The following is a 19,881-nucleotide window of genomic DNA, read 5'->3' on the forward strand; positions in this document are numbered from 1 at the left end:
GGGAAAACTAAAGAAAGCGGTAGAGAAGCTATAGCTAGAGATAGGGGTGGAGGGAGGAATATAGGAGGTAAAAAAGATAGAAAGAAAGACGGGAAAAGAGAAGAAGATGGTTTTAGTTAGGTTAAAAGATAGAGTAAGAAAAAGAGAGATAATGCAGAAAAATGTGTTAAAAGGGAAGCTGGAAAGAATAGAGGATGACATGACCCTGAAGGAAAGAAAAATGCAATAGAGCCTGGAGAGGATAACTGAGAAGGAAAGAAGGAATAGGAGGAGAGGTTGGGTAAAGTACGGAAAGATTTGGATAGAAGGGAAGTGGTGGAGTTGAGATGAGGAAAAAGAAGTCCTGATAGATGGAAGAGAAAATGTGAGAAAGGAGCAAAAAGATAGAGGAAAAGAAAAAAAGGAACAGAGGAGAAAAAGAGTAGAAGAGAGGGAGACGGAAAAATATGAAAAGGAAGGGTAGTGAGGAGGGAGAAAAAACGATGAGAGAGGAGGACGGAGAGAAGAGGGAGAAAAGGTATTCCACCATCAGGGCGGAAACCCTTAGAGTTGTTAGGGTGGCCACGATCGCTGTGACCGAATCGAACGCCTTACTGACATCCAGAGAAGCCAGATAGCAATCAACAATCTCCTCTATGCAGCCTTAGCAGGGTGTCCAATAGAAAAGTGTTGTCTGTGCACCCATCTGTAGACCTAAATACTTTCTGTTTGGGATCTGTCCAGAAGGATCTCCATTCTTTTGGTCAAGATCTTGTGCAGACCTCTGACCAATACAGGCGGAATGGTGATGGGTCGGAAGTCTCTCGGCTTGTTTGTTTTAGGCGCAAACTCCTTCTTCTTAGGTAGGAAAATTGTCCTGGAGCGCAGAAGGTCCTGCGGCAGTCTTCTGCACCACATCAGAATATTATATATTCTCAAAAACACCTGAGCTAGAATCGCTCTGAAAAGACGTGCCGAGACTTCGTCCGGCCCCGCGGCTAAGGATCTGGCAATCTGCGCGATCTTTAAGTCTGATTCCGTAATTGGCACCCATAATCTTTCCATCACAAGCGCTGTCTCTGCTTGTGGGGCCATATCAGCCTGTGTCCTCATCACCGCAGTCCAATACGGTTCCATCAACTCCCTTGAGGGTTGTGATATGGCACCCATCTGGTCCGGCACTCCACTAATACACCGGAGACGATCTCTGGTCCAGAGACTCTGGGTTGCTCCGTATTCTCTGCGCCTTGCTTTCCTCTTGTTTCTTGGTAAACGTGTGGTTTTCTCCCGCCTGTTTCTTCTCGGAACTGGTAGTGGAAAGATACGTCAAAGATACAATGCCAGCTTTTGAAAGGTAATGTCTTTGGTAATACGTGAGCGCACGTGAACAGGAAGGCTTTTCTCTCCTGCACCCCTCCCCCCATGCATGTACTTTATAATTTCGGTTTACAACTTAGCATGTACTTTATGTTGTAAAGCGAGGTTGACGCTGCCTACCGGCGGGGTGGGTGCGGGGGAGGCCCCCCTCGCACCCCCCGTGTGTGTGTGTGTGTGCTTCCCACGCATAATTAAACTAAAGAAACTCCCAGCGTGAGCCCTAACTGCTTAAATCGAGATTGGTTATTCTGCACGATTGATTCATTTAAAATTGGCGCAGTTTTACATGCGCGTGCGACCACTGAGCATGCGCATGTGACCGCAGGGCACGTTCAGTGTTGCTACATGTCGTCGGTATGACAGGAATCATAACCTGATTCCTGTCAACTTTAACGATTAATATCTCGCGTCGCGAGGCAGAGCGACACATTTTTCTGCCAGATTCTTTCGTTTCGTGCAAAAACGCGTCGATTGAGCCTATCGTCGGGAATGTCCTATTGCATCCTGGGAACCCACATGCGTAGCCGACTTCGTCCTCCTGGTTGAGGGGTTAGTTGGAGCGGACGAGCCAGCGGGTTCCCCGCTATCACCCGAGGCTTGGGTTCTTTTTTTTTAGCCAACTGATACGAACCGAAAGGGCTGGCAACCCCCAGGGCCCGGTAGCGCCAAGATCTCCTCTTTCTCCGCCTTTCCCCTCTTACCAAGAAAAGTGGAAGGCGAAGCCACTAACGCCTTCTACCAGACCCCTGCCGCAAATCTCCGAGAAAAATTTTCGCAGGATAGATAATATCCGCCTGGGACCAAACTCGGATCTCCGGAATAAGGAAAGTTCCAGGTTCGAATCCTGGCTGAGGTAATATGTTTCGCAATAATTTCTTTACAGTATTTAGATGGTTAGCATCATAAATTAAATCGTAACGATTTAGTTAGAAGAGGTGGGAGAAGATTTTACTACTCTAATCAAAATTGTGTTTCAAGTCTGACGATTTGTCGGCGCGCAGTTTAATATGATTGGAATAATTGTCTATTAAAAATAATAATTCAACACAAACATCCTATTACGGCTTTTCTTACCCTATTCTTCACTCTAAATTTTAATCCACGGAACCATTTAAAAATTGTTAATACATTTTAATTGGTTATATTTGAATTAGAAATCAATGAATATTATATTCAGCTAACAAGCGGAACGATTATTCATGTAAAAAAACCTAGAGATATAAAATATTAATTAAAACAGAGTTATATACGCATGTTTAAAATTAACTTTTTCAAAATCAAACTATCTTAACATCAATGATATATAATATCAGTGACACATAAAAAATGAACTATAACAATGAGACAACGTGTTAACACAGAGAAAGAAATATTTTACATTTTTTAAGGAAAGATTTTATAATATAAATTATATATATTATGGTATTATACAATTAAACATTTTTTACTGTTATAATGTTATATTCTACTTATTAGATATATATTACATATAATATTAAATAATACGTTACAATTAATGAATACAATTTCTTATAACTAATTTGTGTAAAACTATTGATAACCTTTATTACAAGATATATTTATTAATTTAAGTGTAAACTTCTCAAGCCACTTACTGATCACACTTAAGTGATATGCAATTTTTTCCAACTTAAGACTGAACTGATACAATTCAATACATATACTGATTGTGAGAATATAATGAGATCTTTTTTCAAGACTCGACCATCGAATCACGAAAAAGAACATTCAAGACTACATCTTAAGACAAACTTTATCTGTTCCTCATTTGAATTACAATTACACAAATATCAAATCGATTCCAAAGATTTATTTATTAAACAGTTTTACATCTCAAAAAAAAGATTAGTGTTTGCTATAAGTGCTTAGCTGAAATATGACTATAAGTACAGGTCTTGGACAGTTGAAAAACGTTAAAGAGAAAGTTAGTTTCATATTTAGACGAAAGCATATATTATACTAACGAGATCTAGCAAATGAATCATTTTATTCTGCCGCCCGTCTTATCCCGACTTTCTTTATCTGATTCAATTGTCAGCCATCATAAAATCTAGGCTGGCTAACAAACGTTTTTATAAATTTAAAAAAGTCGAGGCAATCGTGTAAAATATATATTCGAAGAATTCGAAATCCGAAATACTATTAAGTTAACATGCCAACATGAACACAATAACATAAAACGTACAGAGGATTTAGTGCTCTTTACGTGCTAATTTATTGCTCTAATCCTGATTTTATTGCTCTAGCCGTTTAGCAAAAAATTATTTTTATGCTAACTTTCAAGAAAGTTAAAACGTCCATTAAAAAGAAAATAATAATAATAAAAACACTTATACTATAATTTAGTGCTAATTATATGCTTTTAATCCTTTAACGTTCCCGAGAAATTCAGAAATACTAAACAATGACGAATATGCTATTCTAATTATCACAATCATCTTTGATAATCTATGTATTTCTTAATATAAACTCTCGTTGTCAAGATAAGCTACTAAAACACAAAACAAACGTAACTGCGAAGTTTGTAACAGTTTACCGTAGCGTTGAACCTCTGTAAAGTTAGCACCCCATTTAAAAAAAAATCATTTTTTTCTTTAAGTTCTGAATGCACCCCGAAGATATATAAAAAGTTTTCGATATATTCCGTTTTTGAGTAAAATAAAAAAAATTTTTTTTTAAGTTCTGGGAGTTCTGTTGAGAGTTCTGGGTAGCACCTCAAGAGTTTTAAAAGAAATCCTAATAGCAAAATTAAATATTTTTAATACTTTTATTGTTATCGCTGATTTAGGGATTTCATTTTGTGAATAGCACCCCCAAAATTAATCAACGGTTTTTTTAGCTTTATTCGCCGGAACTATTTCTAAAATTGACAAGGAACTCTAGAACTCTTCGGGGTGCATTCAGAACTTAAAGAAAAAAATGATTTTTTTAAAGATGGGGTGCTAATTTCACAGAGGTTAGCGTTGATACATTTCATATATTAATATAATATGCAATGACTCGACTTGTCATCGACTATATATTTAGAATAGCCTAACTTTCTACCAAAAATTTAGAACTTGACTCTTTTGTCTGAAAAGCAATGACTTCGCATTCAAGACAGTATCGTATGACATTAAAAATGTTCTTCTTGAAATATGTAAAAACAAGTTGACGTGTTAAATCGTAAATGTTTATGACATGTTCTACAAAATTGAAGGATTTTTGATGTCATTGTCTTTCGTCACAATGGCATCAATGTCAATCATTAATTCATAGCGGCCCATTTACCAAATGATCCATCACGAACGTATTCTATTTGTTTGAGAAGCAGAATACGCGCGAAACACTTATTCGGTTCACTAGGTCAAGTAATTGCAATTATTAATTTCTCAATGATGACATTAATGTGTAGCGCGTTTTGAGAAGGTCAAATATTAACATCCGGTCCAATGATCGACGTCCGTTTAAATATGCATCTCGCGAGCACATTCGACAATGTAAATTATTACATTGTTTTAGACAAAAGTAAAATTTGAAAGAATTTAATTTTTCAAAACATTTAGTCAATAATCTTATTTCTGTCTCAATATTCGCTAAGTAAATGATAAATTACAATATATAGCTATTGATAAAATTATTAGACACCCTTGTTTCTTCTGAATATCTTGGAACAAATGAACTTTTCTTTTACGTGTTGTTTTCAATCTATTGATTTTGTGAATAGTTCAAACAATTGAGGTACAAAGTTCATTAGCTTTCTTAGGGCAATAGCAATATTACTCAGAAAAATGTTTATTTCGTATTTCGATTTCGATTAATACGAGCACAATTATTTCCATTTCACAAGTAATTGCTAGACTTTTTTGTCTGTCTACTGTCTACGGATTGTCCTCAAATCTCAAAATATACCTAAAACAAATGAGTTGAGTGAATCAAAACGGGTTTAGATCTTATGTGGTACTTCTAAGGACTCTCAAGTGCAAGTAGCAAAAAAATGAACCAAGTTCAATTGTTTGAACCATTCACAAGATCAATAGAATAAAAACAACACCTAAACAGAAATCTTATACTCACTGAGTTCCAAGATATTAAAAAGAAACAAGGGTGCCTAATACCTTTATCAATGGCTGTATGTGCGTCAGGATGGCATGTACATATATTTTTTACATGCGTGTAACTATTAAAAGTACCAAGGTTTACCGAGGAGACTCTAGAAACTAGCGCTCTCATTTAATTTATGGAGTGAAACTCGGATATTTTAGGCAAGTGATCACCTGTCTCACTGGTATTTTCACTCATGCAAGACTAAATAGAGCGTCCGAGCATTTCTTGAGACTCTATCACTGAGATCTAAGGTCGTAGCGTTGATAAATATTGTTTTGTATCAAACGGAATAAAGATATTTAGCCTATAAAAATAGTTCATAATTTTTAAACATTTTTATGCAGCCGTTAGAAATATTTTCGGTAATTTAGTTTAGGGGAGCAACCTCCTGCGACCTTGACCTTAACATACACTTAACCGCGAAAAATACAGGACACTTGAAATCAGCGTTAAAAAGCACCACATTCAAAGTTGCATACCATTGTAAAAAATGATCGCAGAGTGATGTTTGAAAACATGTTTTAAAACCTAAACCCTCAACTTTCAAATGCTTCAAAGCTCGTTTCTCTGCGAAGATTTTGCTACATCTTTTACTACAAACGGCGCTAATTTAAAGTGGACCTTGTAAAATTAAAGAATAAACTTCAACTTTCATTGCGCATTGCGTTAATTTTTTAAAGTATAATGGATTTGCAAATCCGACCGTACAACTTCTTCATAATATATTTTAGGGGAAACTGATATTGGCGGTAATTTTAGAAACGGTGTAAAATTATGCAATTTTTAATTTTTATGCTAAGTAAAAAAATTATGCTAATGCTAAAGAAAAAAAGATTTTTCCGCAACGGAGATATTTTTTATCAGAGTAAGTTAAATGTTCCCATAATTGTACGCGTCGATCCATTTAAATGTACAGATTACTATTAAAAAATTATTACAGCAAGTATGTGATTTTTTTCATGTTTGAAGTACTAATAATCAGTACAAAATTATCTATTTCAAAAAAAGGTAAAAAAAGGCGCCAAGTACACGCGCAATGTATGTTGTAAATCCAAAAATCCTACATGGTAGTAGCGTTATTTCTCCCTAACAAAATAATTCACAAAATTGCGTTACCTAACTCAACCCAAGTGATATGCATTTCAAAAAAAGATGTAAAACCTTTAAATTGCGCCAAAATTGCAAAGAGAATATATAATATATATATATATATATATATATATATATATATATATATTGCTGTGAAAAATAATTGTTACACAACTACTTTTAAAAAAGAAAACTCAAGTGGTACATATATATATCTTTGTATTCTCATTCAAGGGTCTTCTCATTCCAACCCAAGCTTTAATTCTTTTTAATAAAATTATAATATTACAAAAAATCATTTTAATTACAAAAAATTTAAGATATAACAGTATAAAATAAAAATATTTAATTAAAATAAATTAAATAAATTTTTCTTGTAAAAAAACTTGGCGCTGCTAGACCTTGAAATTTAATAAAATACTAAAATTTTGATTGAATTTAATAAAACACAAAATTTTTGATTAAATAAAAAAGCAATAAACATAATTTAGGAAAGTACGCGGCAGGAGTAAAAAAGCAGCACCAAGAAAAATTTTTTTACAAGAAAAATTTATTATTATATAGTTTGGCTGACCGACCTTCATTCCAGTTTAAAGCTTTTCAGCTTTTCAGATTCATATACAATTTAAGACTTAAACCTTTAAAATCGATGAAATAATTTCCAAGGTATCAAGCTGTAAGGAAGTTATATGAACCACACTGTACAGTGAAAAATAAATAAATACACTCTGACATATTCTTTATGAAAATAACTACATAAATTTTCTTTATATCAATTGCCTGGCAAGATACCAATAACTTTGGCGCCTTAATTTGACGATCGTTTCTGGTAGTACTTTTAACACTGAACAAAAAAATATATAGGTCTTATAGAGCTAACCGCTCTGGTTTAGAGCTATACAGTGTTAAAGTTGGTAAAACTTTAGATTAAGGGCAACCTCACTGAATTCAATAACCTTGATATATGTTGTCAAGGACATAATTCTGAGTAACTTTTTCTTATAACTTAATCGTCGCTCGTTGCTTATTAAAAAGTTATTAACAAAAAAAATTTGAAAAATATAGCAGGACGGGAGAAGGACTCACGCGTGGAAAGTTATAAACCCATGTGGCACCTCGTTTCGCGTGGAAAGTGTATCCGTGGGGGCAGTAGGTTCCGCCCCCCTGCGGGGAGCTCCACTAACAATAAGATACACAGTGTGCCTTTAAAGTACATGCGTGGGCTTTCCACGCGTGGAAAGTTGTAAACCCATGTGGCACCTCGTTTCATATCGACAATATACATCAAGGTCATTGAAATCGGTGAGGTCGCCCTTAATCTAAAGTTTTACCAACTTTAACACTGTATATCTCAAAAACCAAAGCGATTAGCCCTATAAAACCTGTATAATTTTTTGTTTAGCGTGTGACGTGACATTTGTCACGTCCTCCGCCCAGACGGTAGCTCGGCCGAGGGAAAGGTCAGGGATGGCGCCTCGACTCGAGTCGAGGAAGGGCTACTCGCGTTAACTAACCTTTTTATGCTAAGTTTCGTAGGGATGACAGGTGGTGCCGGAGCATGGGATCGCTGACCGAATGTAACGACGATAGTCGCGACGAGGGAAGAACGGGCGCTCGGAGGACGTACGGCGGAGTGGTCGGACCAACGGGCGGGCTACCGGGACCTGCCGCTGAGGAAGCGCCAGAAATGTCTCGCACAGCGTAACACGGCCCCGCCGCAGCATAAACACGGGTGCACTACCGCGACTGCAGCGCGGGTGGACGACCCGCATCACTTCACCCGCCGACGGCGCCCCGAGGGCCGAGCGGCGCCGCCACGGCCTGGCCAGCCGGGCGGGAAACTGCGAGGGGCCCGCGCACAACCAGCAGCCAAATCAAACGGGCCGCGGGAAAATGGCGGAAATCGTCTACAACGTCGCGAACACCCCTGGACGAGCGCTTCGACACCGCCGAGCAGCAGCGAGCAGCCAGACTTGTAAGACTTCCACTCCGGTGCTACCAAGTAATTGTGGGCTCGATCTCGGTCGCGACCCGGCGCAAGTAAACGTGTATATAGAATAGATTGCCGTGTGAATCGGCCTGATTACGCGTCGTATTTAGCTACCGGCTCCCGCCGTCGTGGGTGCCGGGAAGATTATCGCGGCTGTTTGTCGGGATCGCGGGCCCGTGGCGAAAGTATATATATACGAAAGTATATATATAATGATTCTTAATTTTTTTCTTAGAAAATTTTATTCTTGAAACTTTGGGTGTTTACATGAGTTTAATCTTACATTTTTATGGTGCTATTTTTCCACATAATCACCATCTCTTTCTATACACTTTTACTATTTATGAATAAGACGCTAAATATCCGTGCGGTAAAAGTCTTTGTTTTTATTTTCGACGGCTCGATCAACTTTTCTTTAGCTCATCGTCACCTGAAAAATGGTGTCCACGAAATGTATCTTTCAATAGGCCGAAGAAGTGATAATCAGGGGGGCCAGATTCGGATTATGAGAAGGATGAAAAGGAACAATTCATTGTAGTTTGGCAATTGCCTTTCTCATCAGCAAACTAGTGTGGGGCTGTGCGTTGTCAAGAAAAATCTCATTCAGGTTTTGCCAGGTTAAATTTTAGATGAGTGACAATGAGTTAAAGAAAAGCATTGATCGAGCCCTCAAGAATAAAAGCAAAGACTTTTACCGTACGGGTATACAGCGTTTTATTCACTGATGATAAAAGTGTATAGAAAGAGATGGTGATTATGTGGAAAAATAATAAATGTGCACCATAAAGATGTAAGATTAAACTCATGTAAACACCAAAGTTCCAGGAATAACATTTTCTGAGAAAAAAAATTAGGTGGCATTATATATATATATATATATATATATAGGGCGAGGGTCGATGCGAGTGTATATATATATATATATATATATATATATATACACTCGCATCGACCCTCGTATATGTAAAGAAAATATTGATAACAATGAAGAAAGTGACTGACACAATCGTCTAAAATGTTGCTCATTTTTCTATTCTTATTAAGTAGGTACCCATGCCATATCATACACATGATGAGGTTCACAATTCGATAGAAGAGAGGAAGAAATATACAGCTGAATATACAAAAAGGCAAGATAGATGTAAATATACATATATACTTATCGTATGTTACTTGAAGCTTCGACGCACTGACGAAAGAAAGAAAAAAGAAATGTTCGTGTATCACTAAGTGTCTTCGTTTTCAACTCGTGTAATACTATTCGCAGCTTCATCTGATAAAAGATCTTGGCAACAATAGAACGTAAGATGAATACAAATCTGAAACTACTTTCTTACGATCTCGCGTACATTCCGTGGCAAAATGCACCGTAACATTAAACCGTTATTAAGGTGGTTCATGCATTTAGGTCAAATGTAGTTAGCCCGAAAAATGTGATATGAAATGAAAGATTAACGTTCCTAGAGTGTGTCTGTAAAATTTCGGATTTTTTAACCGTTTGGTTCCGGAGATATATGTCCGTAAACTTTGCCAATTTAACGCGGGGGGGTAGCCCCTCTTGCAAAAAACGAGGCTAAAGCGCTTATGCTGCAAAAATTACAATACTTCAAAAATAGATAAACGAACCAAAAACTGACGAAACGATGCAATAAACATTTTGCAAGATACTGAACGAAGCCCGAGTTCATTGACCGTACTATATAATAATAAAACGTAATTTTCGATTGACTAAATCGACAACACGGAACTGACAGCTGGACTCGAGCGGCAGCTTGGCAACGCATGTGTCAGCTGATGAGTATAACGCATATCCCAAAACCTTCAACGTTTACCATGTTCTGGACGCTGAATAAAGCAAAGAATGAAACAAAAATATTCGTCCATTTCTAAAAAGAATTTAAAATTAAGTTTGATCAAGATCTGCAATACTGAATAAATACAAGTTTTAATACAATGAGGTTATAACATGTCCAAATAATTTTAACATGCATATTCTATTTATCATAACGTTGCCGCGCTGCTGTTGTACATATATTCACACGGCTCACAACTCTAGTAAAAGATGTGACTTTGGCCCCAATATTTTAATTACGTAGAGGTCGTATAACATTAAAGATGTCATAAATAATAAATCTAATTATATGCTGATTTTTACGGACAAAAATCACACTTATTTATCACTAATAAGAATAATTGCCTATTTGACTTGCAAGTACTGCATGAACCACCTTAATCACTCACAAAAAACTTCCGACTATTCGATTATAATTTAAAATGTAATTCGATATATTATAGTGCTGGATTCTGTGTGACCGTCGCGTCGACTGTAAAATTTAAATGTTTAAAAATTATCTTTAAAAAAAATTAAGTATAACATCCATAATTATTCTATCATAATATTGATTAAATGCTTTCGTTGATGTTTTAAGCTCTAGTAGTTTTTTGCGTTAAATACCTTTTGTTTTGTGTTATTGTTCATTTTCTTTGGTTTCATCAACTTTTGCTCCTTTGAAATTCATCTGTTCATAAAACATATAAATAAATGTATTCTGTGAATAAAGATTCACAGATTACATTTTCAAAAAAGACGATTTATATAAAAAGAAAAAAAACATTTTTTAAATCACTTTTTTGAATTTTTAATATGTTGTAGTACTTGTATGTCTGATTAAAAGTTTCAAATTTTATCAACTTTTTATGATTAGTTTTTCAGTTATAGGCATTTAAAAGTCGCATTTCAGACCGTCCGTACGTTTGTCTACATGAGTTTGCACTTATTAATATAGTGAAAGCACGAGTAAAAGCCGAAAACCTTCATAGAAGAAATGCAATATAGAATTAATTGAATGAAAATGCATCCCATTTTTCTAGACTTACAAGGGAACGTTTGGAACTATCCCTCACCGATTTTGATGAGCTTTGGATGTTGTAGAGTTATAGCAAAAAATAACAGACACGTATTATTTTTACCAGTTTCGAAGCATATTTAGGGGTTAAAGTAACTCCTCGACAAAAATTCCATATATTTGATTACGAGTAAATATCTCTGAAATCGTGAGGTATGTAAAAAAATGTATATGAAAAACTATATTAACTGTTATACACTATATTAAATGCAAACTCATGTAGACAAACGTATAATACGGATGATCTTGAATGCAACTTTCAAGTGTCTATAACTCAGAAACTAATCATAGAAAGTTGATAAAATTTAAAACTTTTTATCAGGGAAGAACATTAAAAACCCTTCCCTTTCCGGAATTAAATCGCCGCGATTTAATGATCTAAAAACTGTAAAGAATTTATTGCGAAAAATAATATTGAGCTGCCTAAGATCTAAGCTTAGACCGGAAACGGCTTGTATCTTATTCGATTGTATCATAGCGGTCTTGTTTTCTGTTATTATTTATTTCACGTCACCTGAGAAAGACGTTTCAAACTATTTAATCAGTTATTGCGATAATTATTACCACATGCCTCAGTGGCTAAATTGGTACGACACTCTTCATGGAACGAGGGAAGTTCCAAGTTCGAATCCTGGCTGAGGTAATATTTTTCGCAATAAATTCTTTTGTTTTTAGATAATTAAATCGCGTCGATTTAAAAGGGAAGGGTTTTTAATGTTCCAACGATAGCTGTGTTTCAAGTCCGACCGTGATCGGCGCGCAGTAATAAGTTGGAATATTATGTATATGTATTATAATAATACATATACACGGAAATTAAATATTGAGCTGCCTAAGATCTAAGCTTAGACCGAAAACGGCTTGTATCTTATTCGATTATGTATCATAGCGGTCTTGTTTTCTCTTATTATATGTATATGTATTATATGTATATAGTTCCATAATTATAGCGTTTATTATTTTTATTAGTGTTTTAGGACAAAATTTTAATAATATTAATCGCCGGAACACTTTTTATAAACATGAAAATACAATAGTTACACTCTTCAAAAATAAGCAGAAACTCTAATCAGAATTATCGAATTCTAGAGTATTAACTCACTTCATGATACAATTCCGCCGAATGTCGTGCTTGCGGCAAAAATTAAAATTGTTTAAAGAAATGTTTAGGGTGGAGCAATAATATTTAAATGTTGTCAACCGCAGAACTCGAACTGAACAAGCCAGAACTACTGTCAAAAGTATCAGAAATTGTCAGCACGAGTGTCGTGCTGCTACGAATATTCAAAACTACGTACAAAATTGTTAATTGTTAAAATTTCAACCTAAAACATTATACATATAATTATAGAACTAGCCTAGAATTAACGAAAATCATCCCTTATCTCGTAATATTCGATGTTTTTTTGTGCTTTAAAGGAAAATGAGCCATGATAAAGTTAGCACATTTTTCATTTTCGATTTTTTTGATTAAAAAATGTGAACTTTTTTTTGCTTATCAAAATCTGTAAAACTAAAAAAAGTGCTACTAAAACTATCATTTAAAAATTAATAACATGTCAACTTTATACATAAGAGTTTTCTGCAAAAACAACATTACCTTAAAACACACACACATGGATAATACTAATTTAAAAATCTAAAAAAAATTAAATCCAAAAATCTAAAATAATCACATAGAAAATTGCATTTAAAGTGTCGAGACATACCAGGAAATGTTCCCATAGCTTACACGGCCGTTTACTTCACTCCCTAGATAGTTATCCGGTTGCGCAAAAATCATTTGCATAACAATGACGTGCGACTGCGTGCCGAACGGTCTAAACGGTTGTAGCCAAACGGTGAAACATACGAGAGAAGAACGTAATTGTGGAACGAATAACGCATTATTAAAATCTCATGATATGCTGTGGACATCAGTATATCGCGTGACAAACTTCATCTACATTCGTTATATGTAAAATTAATAATAACATTAATATCTGTAATCTAATATTTGTTTGCGGATTAGTACAAAGTTTAATTGATAGTACAGTACGGCGATAATACATCAACGAAGCGAAAGAGACTAAGTACCAGAGTAAATAAAAAATTAAAGACAAATATTTTTTTATTTAAAATGTTTTGACGGACACACACACACACACAAGAAATTATATAGAAAAACCTTGCGCGTCTTGCAATGCTTGTATATAATGACAGTGTCGCGATTTGCAGTATTCCATTTGCAGCCATAACGAGTAAACATTGGAGATACTATATGCGCTATGTGTATTAGTTTTAAGCAACACACTGTAGTAAGATTACTATAGATAAAAGATGTAAAACCAGCTGAAAGTTACAGAATATGAAGAATAGCACTATAATATAAAGCAAACTGATATGAGAAACTATAAAAAAACCTATATGTTATAAAGAATATATATAAGGCATTCCATGCCAAATCGACCTGGGTTTTGTTTCAAAAAAAATTGAAAAAAATTCTAAAAAATCCTGTTATATATAAAAATGTTCAAGCAACAGCCTACAGTTGACTGACTTATGCTTCTAATTTTTTCAATGTTTTTTTTTCAAACAAAGCTTGAAAAAAGCTCGAAAAAAATAGAAGCAAACGCCGGCCTACTCTAGGTCAAGACTTAAAAATTTTGATATTTGATATAAGATTTTTGAGAATTTTTTCAGATTTTTAAATTGTGGCCAACAATGTGTCGGTTTAAAAAATTATAAATAAATAAAAAAAAATCGAAAAAAATTCTGAGTACATTTTAGAGTTGGAACAATAACATAAAAATTGCAGACCAAATCCGAGAGATCGAGGGTCAAACCCAAGTCAATTTGGCGCATGAAATGCCCCCATATGTAAAGAAAAATGGATTTGCTAAAGTAATGTAAAAGAATTGGTAATATATTTCTGGCTATTAAGGGAACCACCTGGTTTGGACGTTTGGAGCGCTAAAAAATAACAATTTACTTTTTTTAATGCTATCTTTTAGTGCTATCAATTTTATGTTTGTACGCAATATTTTATTTATACTTTATAGAATATCCATGAATTTTGATATACAAAAAGCATATAAAATTGTCGAGATATCTACACGGGCAGTAGACGTGTCCACACTAATTTTGTGAAATTGCTGACACTGCAGAGTCAAAACAAGTCACTTGAAATAAAGAAAAAACCAAGTTGATTTGTGATTAATAATGATAAACGCATAATACGCTAAATCTATTACCTAAAATTATAAAAAATTGCGAATTGTTAAAAATATGCCATTATAAAAAAAGTATATCTTTATACTATTATTTTTCCCATTTTAAATTGTCAAAACAAATATTTTTCAAAAATTTATTCTTTTGTTAAGTTTAGCGTACAGAGAAAATGGTTATAATTTATATGTCAAAAGCCCAAATCATTGCATTGAGTCGTTTTCTCTCAATACTGTCAACAATTTAACAAAATCAGTGTGGACACGTCTACTGCTCATGTAAATGATTTTATATTTTTTATTTTTGTATATCAAAATTCATAAATATTCTATAAAGTATAAATATAAAAATAAAATATATGTACAAACATAAAGTTGATAGCATTAACTGTTTATAAAAATTATCATTTTTTAGCGCAGAAAACCAAGTGATCTTCTTAATTTAGGGCTATACTATAAAGTCGCCGAGGTGATACAGAACAGAGATGTGGAGGGGGGAGGAGGAAGGGAGTATATATAAAAACGTTTATATCACGTTTTACTTTAAATTATAGACACACTTTGTCTTGATATTACAGTACAATAACATTAAAATAAAGCTAGTACACATCAAAATTAAAAAATTAAAAATATTTCTCAAACAAATTAACAACAAACATTTACTGCTGTGTTTATCATCGCACATACACTGACAATGAGTCATTTTAAAAGACTACATTTAACTCAAAAAAATTTTCACGTTTTTTTTTTACTAGTCATACTTTTTAAACGATTTAACATATTTTAGCAAATCCTTATTTTTCTTTAGATAATTGTAGAATTCTGAGCAAGTTATCTCAAAATTATAAAACACTTGTGTGTGTTTTATTCATATAATTGGAAAATCTAATTAAGTAGGTACAATAATAACATAACAATAATACGGTGGATCGGGACCTCGAAATGGTAGCTCTGTATACGAAAAGAAGACTATAATGGGCGGTTTCACGAAAATACGGGACAAAACGGGATCTAAACGAGAATACGGGGGTTCAAATACGGAATAATCTCGTATATACAGGACGTAGGGCAGCCCTATACTTTAATCTAACATAATTATAATCAACAACATTTTTCCTGTGTTGTGATAATAAACATATACATTTGTGATAATAACATATATAGATATATAATAAGTTGTGATAATAAACATTTTCTTTTATTTTTTAAATAACTTTTATCGCTCGAGAAAAATGCGTTTCTTATATATTAATAAGAGCATTTGCTTATCTTTATTCAAATTTAAATTTAAAATTTGATAACAAATGTTAAACAATCTGATAACAAGTGTTAAGCAAACATTGTCTATTGGACAATGTAAGACGCTGCATAAACTTGGCGGTTTCAGTTTGTCCGGATAAACTTCCGAAAACCTCCCACACCCGATTTTGATAAAATTTTACAGGTATGTAGTACCCACTAAATATAGTCGGAACCTACAGTGTTAAGGATGTATGGGTGACATCTCAAAGCATTACCAAAAATCTAAAAATTTCATAGATTGTTCTATTATTACGTCTAAGTATCTGTGTAAAATTTCAGCACAATTCTCTTACTGGTTTATAAAAGTTATTGTAATTAAGAATGTATTGGAGGTATTTCAAATATATTCAGAAAATGCTGTAAATTGTTTCTAAATTAAATTAAAAATACTCTGTAAAAATTTGAAGTTATTTAAAAGTTATTTAAGTTTAAAGTTGATAAAATTAACATTATCCATTATGGAGAATTGACATTTTTGCTGTAAATATAAATAAAATATAAATAAACCATTAAGATATTTAAATTAAAGTAATTTAAATCGACTTGACTGGCAATATATATAACGTCTTTCCGATATGAACATTGAAAAACTGTGAGCCAACTTGGTTTGTCGGATTCACACAGCACTTTTTTCAGATCAATATCGAGACATTATTAATTTTGACCATAATTTTGGTCCGTTGATGTAATTTCTAAATTAAATAGTTTTTAATTTTATTGCGAAAAATATTACCCCAGCCAGGGTTTGAACCTGGAACCTCCCGTATACCGTGCGGGAGTCGTGCCAATTCGACCACTGGGGCTGTGGTAATATTTATCGCAATAACAACTGTAAGATGGAGCACCGATTACTAGGTCGACGGTGTATAATAAACAGAATAATAAATTTCTTTCGCCAGTATATAGAATAACAATTAAAGTACTTTAATTGTTATTCTATACTGGCCAGTATATAGAAGAACGTATCATATAAGAACTATAATGGTAGTACTTATAATGTCTGATTTGACTCCAGAATTTACCATATTTAAAATTTATTTATCTCATTCTGTCTTCTCTTAACAATTGCGTATTTTTGAACAGTATGCATTTATCGAATTGCCAAACCTATGTCATTGGTTTAGAATTTTTAAGAGGGTAGACAACCTTGACAAGCAAAAAAATTAATGTTTTTTTTTTAAATTAAATATTTAAAAAATAGAAAACTGAGTATTTATATATATATATATATATATATATATATATATATATATAAAACTTTGGTACATGATTCTATTGTGGTCTATATTCTTTTATGCATGGTTATTGTAAAAAAAAATAATATTAATAATAACAGGAGCTATTGGTAATGAAGGAAAGCAGTTCAGTAGCTGTAGATGGACATAAAATCTCGAAAACAGCTCCAACGATTTCCTTAAAAAATGTTTTACATGTTTGTTAGAAACATTATCTAAAATGTGTCAAAAGCAAAATTTGAAAAAAAATTTTTTTAATATATATTAGTTGCAAGAAAATGAAAAATTACATTTTTTCAATAAAATAAAAAAAATGTTTTAAAATTTTGCTTTTAACATATTTTAGACACTTTTCTAGATTATGAATCCCCGTTTTATTTTGTTTTAGATTTGTCATTATTCCGAAATCGTCCACCACTAGCTATTGAATGGAAAGAACTTTCCCTTCATTACTAATAATTCCCGCTAAAATTAATATTTTTTAATAATTTCTTTTTTTTTATAATTATAACAAAATATAAAATTATGTGCCAAAGTTTCAAATCTCAATTCTCTATTTCTTAAATATTTAATTTAATAAAAAAAGTATATATTTTTGTTTGTCGAGGTTGTCTACCTCCTTAATGCATTATCGTTTTAAAGTATGATTTTAGAAAACAAACGTGTACAAACGTATACAAACATACAGACTTGAAACAACACCGACAACGTGTTAATAAAGAGTGAAAACCAAAAGATTAATAGAGAGTGAAAACCAAACGTTTTTTAAGCGGCAACTCATGAGTGAAAATATCACATTTCTTCTCTATATTACAATAATTGTACAAGAATACAAAAGTAAACACATATCATAGGCTGCGTTCGGGGAACGCACTATTAGCGCTATTGCATCATCCTATCTTTATCGCTCATCAGGTGTAAAACAAGGATAGAATAAGCAAATAGCACAGCACTAATAGCGCGCTCCCCGAATCCAGCCATAGTGTGTCGATAAATCATTTCAATGACAATTTAAATATACCATTCAAATTGCGTCAAATTTCACGCAAACTCGATGCATTTTGTCGAAAGACATAATTTTAATCACTTATTATAATATATCGCCAATTTGTGGCTTTGAATTTGAAATTCATTTCAAAAACACTTCTGATATAACTTCATTACTGTAGCGCAAAAACGCAACATTTCCGGATGAGTTGCCACTTAAAAATTGTTTGTGATTCGTCACCCTCTATTAACCTTTACACATTATTGGTGTTGTTTCAAAACACTCTGTGTATAAATATCAATGTCAAATTTAAAACTATTAGAAGAAGATATACTTTCAATGGTCGTTTATCGGGGAGAGCATTCTTTGTAATCATCGGCGGTTCTGTTTATTCATTAAATATGCCTTCGATCGACACCAAGCAATTCGCTTCGTCTTCGTAGGAACGATAGGATTGATAGGAAGCGTTGCGACGTGACCGATGATGCTCCGCGAATCGAGAATTCGAAACACGACGTGACGAGAGCGCGAGATACGCGAATGGTAACGAATGCCGGTTCGAACAATGGAATTAGAGGGAAAAAAGAGAGAGACAGAGAAAAAGAGAGATACGGGAGAATGTCGTCCGACGTGGAGCAGCGCGTTAACCACACGCTTAGAGGTTACGTTTTACGAATAGTGATCGTTGTCGGGACTCACCTGTCGATTTCTCGATGAAATGCGAGTACCGCGTTCCGCGACAATAGACCGGAGACCGGATAGCAAAATCGCGAAAAGGAGCCGATAAAACGACGGAAAGTCAACAGCACGATAACACGACACAACCACCTACATAAATCATAAAACAGACTGAGCCAAGTTCAGCGGCATTCAGCAGTCAGCAGTTCGGCTCGGCAGGGACGGCAGGTTCGGCTGGCTCGTCGACGGTTTGTTCGCTAGATGTCTCGCAGAGAGTATGCACCGCTGCCGTCATCTGCCAGCCGTCAGCGATAAGCCGATATCGCCTGATTGCGAATTGCAGCGGGACAGGCGGGACTTTTGAATAAGTGTTCTCCATAGTAAGGCCCTGCGCACAATATCACGCTCTATAGAGCACATATTAGGAATAAGAATAAATATTAAATGTTAAGAATCGGAATTAGAAATAATAATTAAACGTAAAGCATAATGGAAAAGAATAAAATAAGATATAAATATATAGGAGCATTTCTACATTTCTATATCCTAATATTTAATATTTATTACAGGAATATTTATTACATTAACCCTATAAGCGCGTAATATTATTTAATATTAAGTAATATTTTAGGTGTAATCTTAGAACATTAAATACAATACAAAAGTCGTTTTTTGTTCGACCCAACTGGCCAAATAATTAAATACAATATTCTATAGAATTACTGTAGTAATATTAATAAATGGATATATGTCTGTGCTCCCCTGACAATATTATATGAATATTATATGAAATAATATTATTTAATGTTATAGAAATATTTTAAATTTTTGGGAACTATCCAATAAATAAACTATTTTTAATTTAATAATTAAAAAATTTATAAATATTTTAATAAACAATAGTTATAAAATTAATGTTACGAATAGTTATAAATATTGTCTATTAATCAGTGTGATTGGCCTTAATGGCCTTGGCACATAAAAAAACTTAAAGCAGTAAAAACTTAAGCAGTAAAACAGAGAT

The 19,881-nt window shown here is 33.7% G+C and overlaps 1 protein-coding gene across 7 annotated transcripts in view; it reads right to left on the bottom strand.

Moving 5' to 3' along the window:
• Positions 1-19,077, bottom strand: part of Wdr62 (WD repeat domain 62) — a 227,182-nt gene extending 208,105 nt beyond the window's left edge. For 2 of the 7 annotated variants that reach the window (XM_077424021.1, XM_077424019.1), the window contains exon 1: positions 18,879-19,076. The gene's annotated coding sequence lies outside the window, so the exon portion shown is untranslated. Of the gene's footprint in view, positions 1-18,878 lie in introns of all 7 variants that reach the window. The other 5 variants (XM_077424025.1, XM_077424023.1, XM_077424013.1 and 2 more) reach the window with 4 other exon arrangements.
• Positions 19,078-19,881: the final 804 nt, after the last annotated feature.

The sequence above is a fragment of the Temnothorax americanus genome, unplaced genomic scaffold (assembly GCF_048541705.1).
Source record: "Temnothorax americanus isolate GAGA-0224 unplaced genomic scaffold, ASM4854170v1 Scaffold8, whole genome shotgun sequence".
Classification (NCBI taxonomy): domain Eukaryota; kingdom Metazoa; phylum Arthropoda; class Insecta; order Hymenoptera; family Formicidae; genus Temnothorax; species Temnothorax americanus.